The following is a 10230-nucleotide window of genomic DNA, read 5'->3' on the forward strand; positions in this document are numbered from 1 at the left end:
TTGAGCTTTCAGAATCCCATTCTCGAAAACGGAGTCCAATGCCGCCACCACAACTCCTTTCTGTAAAATGCTCTCCTCCTCCTCGGCACCGACCGTAGGAGAGAAGCTGCGAGATAAAGCATCGGCTTTACCATTCTTAGTACCAGGGATATAGGAAACAGAAAAATGAAACCGAGAAAAAAAAAAGTGCCCACCTAGCTTGATGGGCATTCAAGCGCTTGGCAGCATCCAGATAGATCAAATTCTTATGATTTATGAAAGCCTGATTAGGAAATCTAGCGCCTTCCAAAAAATTACGCCAATGTTCAAACGCGAGTTTAATAGCCTGCAGCTCCCAATTTCCAACATCATAATTCAGTTCGGTTTCCGATTTTTTTCTCGAAAATAAGGCACAAGGATGTACTCCACCCTTGTTCTCCTGAGACAAAACTGCTCCGACCCCCACCGATGAAGCATCGACCTCAACCAAAAAAGGCTTGGTCTCATCAGGCTGCATAAGGATAGGGGCAGAACTGAACCTCTCTTTGAGATACTCAAATGCTTCAATGGCCTCAGTAGTCCACTGGGCCGAATTCGCACCTTTCCTGGTGAGATCGGTTAGAGGTTTAACAATTGCAGAAAAATTCTTAATGAATTTCCTGTAATAATTGGCAAAACCCAAAAATCTCTGTATAGATTTCAAACCAATAGGCCTAGGCCATTCCTGCACAGCCTGCACCTTCACAGGGTCCATCTCAAATCCCTCGCAGGAGTCAATGTAGCCCAAAAAGCTAATTTTCTGCACAGCGTACTCACATTTCTCCAGCTTAGCAAAAAGTGAATTATCACGCAATAACTGCAAAACTTAACGTACACTCTGCCAATGGGACTCTAGATCTGGTGAATAAATCAAAATGTCATCCAAATACACAACCACATTCTTACCAATCAAGGTCTCATGATGTCATTAATAAGGTTCTGAAAAATGCAGGTGCATTGGTAAGACCAAAAGGCATCACCAGATTCTCAAAATGACCTACCGCAGTGTTAAAAGCAGTTTTCCATTCATCACCCTCCTTCACTCATAACAAATTGTATGCCCCCCGGAGATCAATTTTAGAGAACCACTTGGCCCCTACTAACTGGTTAAACAAGTCAGGAATTAACAGCAATGGGTAGGAATTGCGTATCTTATTAATTTCTCGAAAATCCAGACATGGACGTAAACCCCCGTCCTTTTTTTTAACAAAGAAAAATCCAACTGCCACAGGCGACTTAGAAGGTCTAATGTGACCAGCAGCCAGGCTAGTCTGTATGTATTCCTCCAAGGCCTTTCTTTCAGGGATAGTCAGATTAATCAAGCGACTCTTGGGAAGAGTAGCTCCCAGAACAAACTCAATGGCGCAATCATAATCCCTATGAGGAGGTAAAACTTGCCACTCCTCCGAACAAACCCTCCAAAAATCTTGAATAGATACTGGTAATGCCCCTTTTTCCACAGTCGCAATGCGACCATTACAATATTTATCATAGCACTTCGGACTCCAAGACTTAATCACATTAGTAGACCAGTCCAGTAAAGGATTGTGCAGTTTTAACCAAGGCAATCCTAGAACAAGCGGAGAGGGTAAATTATCTAAAACAACCAAGTCCAAAATTTCTTGGTGAACTCCATTGATAGTGAGGAGAAATGCAGCAACCTTGTGAGTAATACATTTCAAGGGAGTGTTATCAATTGCAATCACAGAAATAGGAGATGACAAAGGTTTGGATTTCAATTTAAGGTTTTCCAAAAACCCTTTATCAATCACATTAAGTGTTGAACCTCAATCCACGAATACCTGAAATTCAATCAAATCTCCCTGCAAAGTAGTAGTCTCAGAAAGAAATACTCCTGCAGAGCGTAAACAAGCTATACAGGTGTAACTGACCTTTTTTTTTCTTTACTTAAATGAAGCTCACAATACTTAATGAAATGGTCAGCTTTACCACAATAAAGACACAATCCCTCGGCGAACCTCCGGTCTCTTTCCTGAGAGCGGAGTGACATCGCCCCAACCTCCATCGGTTCTCCGCCGTCTGATCAGATTTTCTGGGGACTAGGAACTGACATTACAGGAGTCTTTACCTCATTCAGCCTGCGCCTCAGCCTCCTGTCCACACGAACAGCTAATTGCATGGCATCTTGCAGAGTCTCAGGTGCAGGGAATGCAATTAGCAGATCCTTAACCCTTTCACTCAGACCAGCAAGAAAGAAACATTTCAATGCAGGATCATTCCATTTAACTTCTGAGGCCCATCTCCTGAAGTGTGTGCAATAATTTTCAACATCACCTGACCCCTGATTCAAAAGCCTGAGTTCTGCCTCAGCAGATGAGATTTGATCAGGATTGTCATATAATAGCCCCATAGCAGAAAAAAATTCTTCAACAGACCTTAAACACGGATCATTAGGTTGGAGAGAAAAGGACCACCCCTGTGGTTCATTGCGCAAAAGTGACATAATAAAACCAATGCACTGTGATTCATTCCCAGAGGACCTTGGTCTCAAACAGAAATATAACAAACAAGCATTTTTAAAGGAAAAAAAATCTTGCTGTTTACCATAAAAAACATCAGGCAGTCCTACCTTGGGTTCAACAAAATGCACTCCAGAACAGCTACTCACGTGTTGCTGAAGCTCGGCCACCTCCAGAGACAATCCTTGCAGGCGTTGAGCCAAATCCTGGATGGAAACCATACTGATCCCCGAATTTCTTTCCTTTTAGTTTTTTGGGCTGGACTTACTGTTATGATCTGCAACATGAACTAAGGAAGGATAGGGGAAAGCTGTCCCTACAGTAAGACTAAACTCAATCCCTATGATGTAGCGGGCTGCCTGTTCCTAGCAAACAGACCCGCCTTAGTCCTTGGCTAGTCTGAACGAAGACCTATAGCATAAAGGGAGGGGTCCCTAAAAGAACTAAGGACTGGGACAAAAATGGGACACCTCCTAAACAGAGAAGTTGTTGCAGAACACAAAAAGATAAACTAGCAAAAAGTTACTAGAGGTCCCAGAAGGAGCAACCGAACAGGCAGAGAAAGGCATCGAAGCACCTGGCTAGCAAAGCAGTCAAACAACACTGAAGTCCTGCACAGCCAAAAGGGCAGAGCTGGAATATAAAGGCAGATGGTCACGTGACCGCAAAACACAAGAGGGAAAAAACAAACAGGAGGGTTCTAACATAATGTATGCTCATCTTGGCACAGTTTTAGTATATGTAGCATTGAACTCTACTGCAGAGAGGCACTGCAATGTGATTTTGTTTTATGATAGTCCAGACAATATCATTGTATGTTAAAAGTAATGTAACTGGTGATGATGCGTTATCTGGCAAAATTTGCTTGATGTTGTCCACAGAATTGTAAATTGAAGTTATTTGCTTCAAATTGAATATTCTTTATGCTCTGGGGTCCCTAAATATGCATGTTGGCTTGAGGGGACCATATCAATCTGCAAAGGATCGACTTTCAGTCATATTTCCTGAAATCCATGGTCCCACACAAATTTGAACAATCTACAATTTGGTTTGCTATGATCAGCAAAAAACAAAAGGCCCGTCACCAGTTCACATATGCTGCACACTGGGTCAGAAGGCTACTAGTGTCAGGTGTGGCAGTGCAAGCTTTCCCACAATGCCCTGCTGCAATCTGATCAACTTGTGTAGCACAGGCAATCAGGGGAGCTATCATAGGCAGTATAAAATATTAAGGCTGATGGTGTATCGGGGGGCAGGGTGGTAGTCAGTGGTGAGTGGAGCTAGTTCTTCTTAACCCCGACCCGCTACAGAAATATGGGGACCTTCTTGTTCCTGGGTGTGTGTGGTGTGCAGTGTTCTGTGGATGCATTTACTCACTGTCATTCTTTACTTAGGCAGATCCAATTCTTCTGGTCCTTTGAATGAGAGACAACACAGCTCTAAAAAACAACAGATTCCACTTTACTTGATACACCTTGGCATACAGAGGATTGCAGGTACAATTGGTATTGTAGGCAACGGCACTTCATGGTGTTCTAGGCACAGATACAGTCCCCATACAATGAGCTTCCAAGTGTGGCTCTGTCCTAAGGGAAACTACCTCTGGAGCTTCAACGTAGGGGAGCTCCTGCTTCACCCTACTGTTCCTGCTGCCTGATTCTTTCAGGATCCACCTTGCTGATAAGGCTGTCCTAGTCTCGACACGTTCAATTCTACCTGTCACCTGAAAAAGTTTAGAGTCCACAGATTGACCTGCTGAGTACAGACTGTCCTGAACTGTCCTCGTTGCTCCTGATCCAAAGTATTCACCATACACACCCGTCCTCTTCTTCTCTCCTCTACTCCTCACATGTCTGCCTTTCCTGAGACTCTCTTACTAACTGACTTAATATAGCTGTCCCAACTCCCAGTAATCCTTCAGTCTCTAACTGTCACTGGGGCTGGCCCAAACTAGTTAACTCCCTGTATCCCAACTAACATACAGGAGACAGTAGTATGAATGTACAAACTGCTGCCATCTAAAGGCCAAAACACCAATAGCATCTTTTGTGTTTATTAGTGTTGAGCGAACGTGCTCGCCACTGCTTGGTACTCGCCCGAGCATCACTGTGCTCGACGAGCTTGGTGAGTATTTCCGGGTTGCTAGGGCGGGAACTTGGGACCCTTACCTGCATGCTCTTTAGAGAGCAAATGAACATGCAGGGATTGCCTGCCATGCACTGTAATGCCGTAGCCATGTTGGTTGTGGGCATTACATTGATTGGCTGGCCGCACAGCATCATCAGGTGTATATAAGACCGGGTGCTGCAATACTCGTCACAGTCTACTCCGGAAACAGGCAGAGTAGGGAGAGCTGCTGCTGCGTCAGGGGGAGATTTGCTTGTTTATAGTTAGTATAGGTATTCAACAACATACAGTGGTGGCCAAAAGTATTGGCACCCCTGCAATTCTGTCAGATAATACTCAGTTTCTTCCTGAAGATGATTGCAATCACAAATTCTTTGGTATTATTATCTTCATTTAATTTGCTTGCAAGGAAAAAACACAAAAGAGAATGAAGCAAAAATCAAATGATTGATCATTTCACACAAAACTCCAAAAATGGGCCAGACAAAAGTATTGGCACCCTCAGCCTAATACTTGGTTGCACAACCTTTAGCCAAAATAGCTGCAAACAACCGCTTCCGGTAACCATCAATGAGTTTCTTACAATGCTCTGCTGGAATTGTAGACCATTCTTCTTTGGCAAACTGCTCCAGGTCCCTGATATTTGAAGGGTGCCTTCTCCAAACTGCCATTTTGAGATCTCTCCACAGGTGTTCTATGGGATTCAGGTCTGGACTCATTGCTGGCCACCTTAGAAGTCTCCAGTGCTTTCTCTCAAACCATTTTATAGTGCTTTTGGAAGTGTGTTTTGGGTCATTGTCCTGTTGGACGACCCATGACCTCTGAGGGAGACCCAGCTTTCTCACACTGGACCCTACATTATGCTGCAAAATTTGTTGGTAGTCTTCAGACTTCATAATGCCATGCACACGGTCAAGCAGTCTAGTGCCAGAGGCAGCAAAGCAACCCCAAAACATCAGGGAACCTCCACCATGTTTGACTGTAGGGACCGTGTTCTTTTCTTTGAATGCCTCTTTTTTTTTCCTGTACACTCTATGTTGATGCTTTTTCCCAAAAAGCTCTACTTTTGTCTCATCTGACCAGAGAACATTCTTCCAAAACGTTTTAGGCTTTCTCAGGTAAGTTTTGGCAAACTCCAGCCTGGCTTTTTTATGTCTCGGGGTAAGAATTGGGGTCTTCCTGGGTATCCTACCATACAGTCCCTTTTCATTCAGATGCCGACGGATAGTACGGATTGACACTGTTGTACCCTCGGACTGCAGGGCAGCTTGAACTTGTTTGGATGTTAGTCGAGGTTCTTTATCCACCATCCGCACAATCTTGCGTTGAAATCTCTCGTCAATTTTTCTTTTCCGTCCACATCTAGGGAGGTTAGCCACAGTGCCATGGGCTTTAAACTTCTTGATGACACTGCAGCACGGAAGACACAGGAACATTCAGGTCTTTGGAGATGGACTTGTAGCCTTGAGATTGCTCATGCTTCCTCACAATTTGGTTTCTCAAGTCCTCAGACAGTTCTTTGGTCTTCTTTCTTTTCTCCATGCTCAATGTGGTACACACAAGGACACAGGACAGAGGTTGAGTCAACTTTAATCCATGTTAACTGGCTGCAAGTGTGATTTAGTTATTACCAACACCTGTTAGGTGCCACAGGTAAGTTACAGGTGCTGTTAATTACACGAATTAGAGAAGCATCACATGATTTTTCAAACAGTGCCAATACTTTTGTCCACCCCCTTTTTTTAGGTTTGGTGTGGAATTACATCCAATTTGGCTTTAGGACAATTCTTTTTGTGTTTTTTCATTGAAGACAAATTAAATGAAGATAATAATTCCAAAGAATTTGTGATTGCAATCATTTTCAGGAAGAAACTGAGTATTATCTGACAGAATTGCAGGGGTGCCAATACTTTTGGCCACCACTGTATATCTATATCCATCTGAACTAAGAGTCCTTCTGAGGACTAATGCAGCTGCATATATTCAGTGGTAATAGCAGGAGTTAGGCAGGCAGTGTATGTGGCAGACTGGAGTGCATGATACAGCACAAGAGGGTCTATTGAACGTCCTGTTAGTATAGGTATTCCACAACATATATATATCCATCTGAAATAACAGTCCTTCGGAGGACTAATCCAGCTGCATATAAGTGTTGATAGCAGGAATTAGGCAGGTATATTACAGATATTTGTAGACATAGTCCCAGATATCAGGGGCCAGGGAAATTTTTTTCTTGATCTTCATCCTGGTTATTTGCTTAAAAATCCAGAGTATGCCATTTTTCTGCTCACTGCAGAATAAAGCCAGATCTGTTCCATATTTCAGCGATAAAAATCCAGAGATTTCAACTGAACATGAAAAATATTGCCCTCCATTTTCCATTCTATTACAGTGTGTCGGTGAAGCTATTCATACTAGGTCTCCATGTAGAATAATATTAGTAAATTACAGGACTACAATTTAAAGCAGGGGTTCTCTGTCAGATATATCACGGAAAAGACTTCAAAAATCATACATTTCTTCCATTTTCATTCCGTTGCAGTGTGTCGGTGAAGCTATTCACACTACTAATCCGAGTAGAATAATATTAGTAAATTAAAGGCCTACAATTTAAAGCCGTGATTTTCTGTCAGACATATCACCTAAAAGACTGTTCAAAAATCATACATTTCTTTCATTTTCATTCCGTTGCAGTGTGTAGGTGAAGCTATTTACACTAGGCCTCTGTGTATAATGATATTAGTCAATTACAGGCCTGCTATTTAAAATGGTGGTTCTCTGTCAGACATATCACATATAACTGCATTCCGAAATCATTTAAAATGGGCAAGGTGCATGGAAAGGGACGGGGAAGTGGACGTGATGGAGATGGTGCATTCAGAGGCCGAAGATGTGGCCGTGGGTAAGGTGAAATTGTGCAACAACAAACACCCACATCTTGTCACTTGACCTTCCTGTCCCAATTGCTAGGGGACCGCAGAGCACCACTATTGAACACAGAGCAGTGTGAAAAGGTTATTGGTTAGATAGCAGATAATGGTTCCTGTCACTTGGCCACCACCACCTCCACCCTGTCTTCCACACAGTCAAGTCTCAGTAGCCGTGAGTCTGGACTGCATATTCTTCACCCTGATCCTCCTTCATCCCACCATGCGTAGTGCCCGGAGACAACTGATCCCACACTTGGACACTCAGAGGAGCTGTTCACTTTTCCATTTGTAGATTCGGGCATCTCGCCCGGCCAGCTTCAAGCGAGTCAAGAGGAGAGCGCGTGTAGCGATGCCCAAATATTGGAGCAGCCACAGTCACATGAACACAAATGCAATCCAGCAGAGGCAGGGTAACACTGTCAAAGTTCTGGTACAGTTTTCTCATACCCTCTCATCGCACAGGCCCTGAGCCGCGGGGTACTCTCCCAAGGAGTGGAAAGTTTAGGAAGATGGTGAGGGAGTACCTTGCCGACCGTACCAACATCCTCCGTGATTGCTCTGTGCCTTATTGGGTATCCAAGCTGGACATGTGGCATGAACTGGCTCTCTATGCCTAGGAGGTCCTGGTCTGCCCTGCCGCTAGCATTTTGTCAGAGCGGGTTTTTAGTGCCGCCGGTAGAAATATAACCGATAGGCGCATTTGCCTGTCAACTGAAAATGCTGTTAGGCTGACTTTTATAAAAATGAACAAGGGCTGGATTGGGCCAGACATCTCAACACCACCGAATGATAGAGGCGTAACATAAACTCAAATCCAGTGTCTTTTTTGGGAGGTGTATTCCCATGCACCTTTTCACACCCAGATATGGGTATACGCTTCCTGATTTTGGCTATTTGCTCTTGTCTTCCTCCTTCTCCACATCCTCATCCTCCACCACCATATCATCACCATATGTACTATATCAACATACTGTATCTACGTCTCTTGAATCGGGCATTGGAGCTCCTCCAAATTTTTGGCAGCCATTGCTTCACTGCATAGGCAAACAGTATTGGAGACACACTTCCTAATAATGGGAACATTGTTTTCAGGAGGCCCTCCGACCTCTACGTCTCTTGCAAGGGGCATTGGAGTTCTTCCAAATTTTTGGCAGCCGTTGATTCTCTGCATAGGCAAACAGTATGGGAGACACACTTCCTAATAATGAGAACATTGTTTTAAAGACTCCCTCCAACCTCTATGTCTCTTGCAAGGGGCATTGGAGTTCCTCAAAATTTTTGTCAGCCCTTGCAGTCACTGCATACACAATAACAGTATAGGAGACCCACTCTTTAATAATCGGAATAACAAAGCATAGCTGGCTGATGGCTCTCTAAGAATAGTGAGAGACGACAGCTGGCCCTTTAAGAATAGTAAGGGCCGCCTGTTGACCTTATAAAAATAGGCTTTGTGACTTTCAGAGTCCCTCCATAATAAATGAAACAGGATGTGTCTGATGATGTGTCACACTACATGGCCAGATAAGGTTGTAAAATGTTAAAAATACATTTCCCAGTGAATGCATTTGTCTTAAAAAAATAAATTAAAACAAATAAATAAATAAAAAAAATAAAAACAGAGTAGGATCTTTGTTTAGTATAAAAACCTGACTCGACAATGTAACCTCAATGTAATTACATTGTTCAGCTCCTGCACCTCCTCCTCCAGCTCGGCCTCCATCTCTGAAATGACCCCATCAGTCACAAGCTCAAAGCACTCAGCACTGCCTTAGCCAAGCGGCAACAGGCTGTGCTGAAGAAAACATGCTTAATGCTTAGGTGACAAACCGCCCACTGCTGCGGTTGTTGAAAGCTGTAACACAGCAGCCTGATCTGATGCTCTCACAGTTGAATATACAGCCAGGCATTGTCATGTGTGACAATGCGTGGAACCTGATGGTGACAGAGAAATGACAGCCGGAGTAGATACGGTTTCCCTCTATGCCAGTCCTTTCACCGAGCTAAACAATATGGCTGTGGTGAAATACAGCTCCCATTCAGAAGCAGTTTCCAACTGAAAAACATTGGGCCCACCAGAGGATTTTATTCTGAGGACTCAACTTTCTCCCCTGCTCAAGAGCCCCTTAGCTGCTGCAAAGTTTGCGTTATCATGAACTCTCCTGATGGAGAAGCCAGGGCCCACCCGAGAATTCTCTGGTGGGCCCGTCCAACCCTGCCGAGAAGCAGCCCTGGCTTAGAAATGTGTTTGGGAAGGTTCCCGTACACTCTATGGCTGCATTCTTAATGTGGACTGGCTCCGTACCATCCCTGGCTGCATTCAGCTGTCCACGTGTTTGTGGTTAGACTGTACTTCCCACCTAAGTGCACTGGGGAGGGCACTGGTAATGTTGTGGGACCCATGCTTGTGGAAGGAGGAGATAACACCGGGAGAAATAGTGGTAGCTGGGGACCAAGTATGGACACCTGGCCACCGCCACCATGAGGTTGTGAAAAGCTTCCGCCTCGACAAGCCTAAAAGGCCAAATTTCTAGTTCAAGCAGCTGCCCAGAAATCCGGCAGTTTACTATTGCGGCCTGTGGGTGGCTGGCTGCATACTTGCGCTTGCATTCCAAGTAACAGAAAACTAAGCAGATGGTGGCCTCTATCATCATCATGGCCTCACCTTGGCACTATAA

Source organism: Phyllobates terribilis, unplaced genomic scaffold (genome assembly GCF_046119375.1).
Source record: "Phyllobates terribilis strain yellow unplaced genomic scaffold, ASM4611937v1 Scaffold_4__5_contigs__length_816908805, whole genome shotgun sequence".
Taxonomy (NCBI): Eukaryota; Metazoa; Chordata; class Amphibia; order Anura; family Dendrobatidae; genus Phyllobates; species Phyllobates terribilis.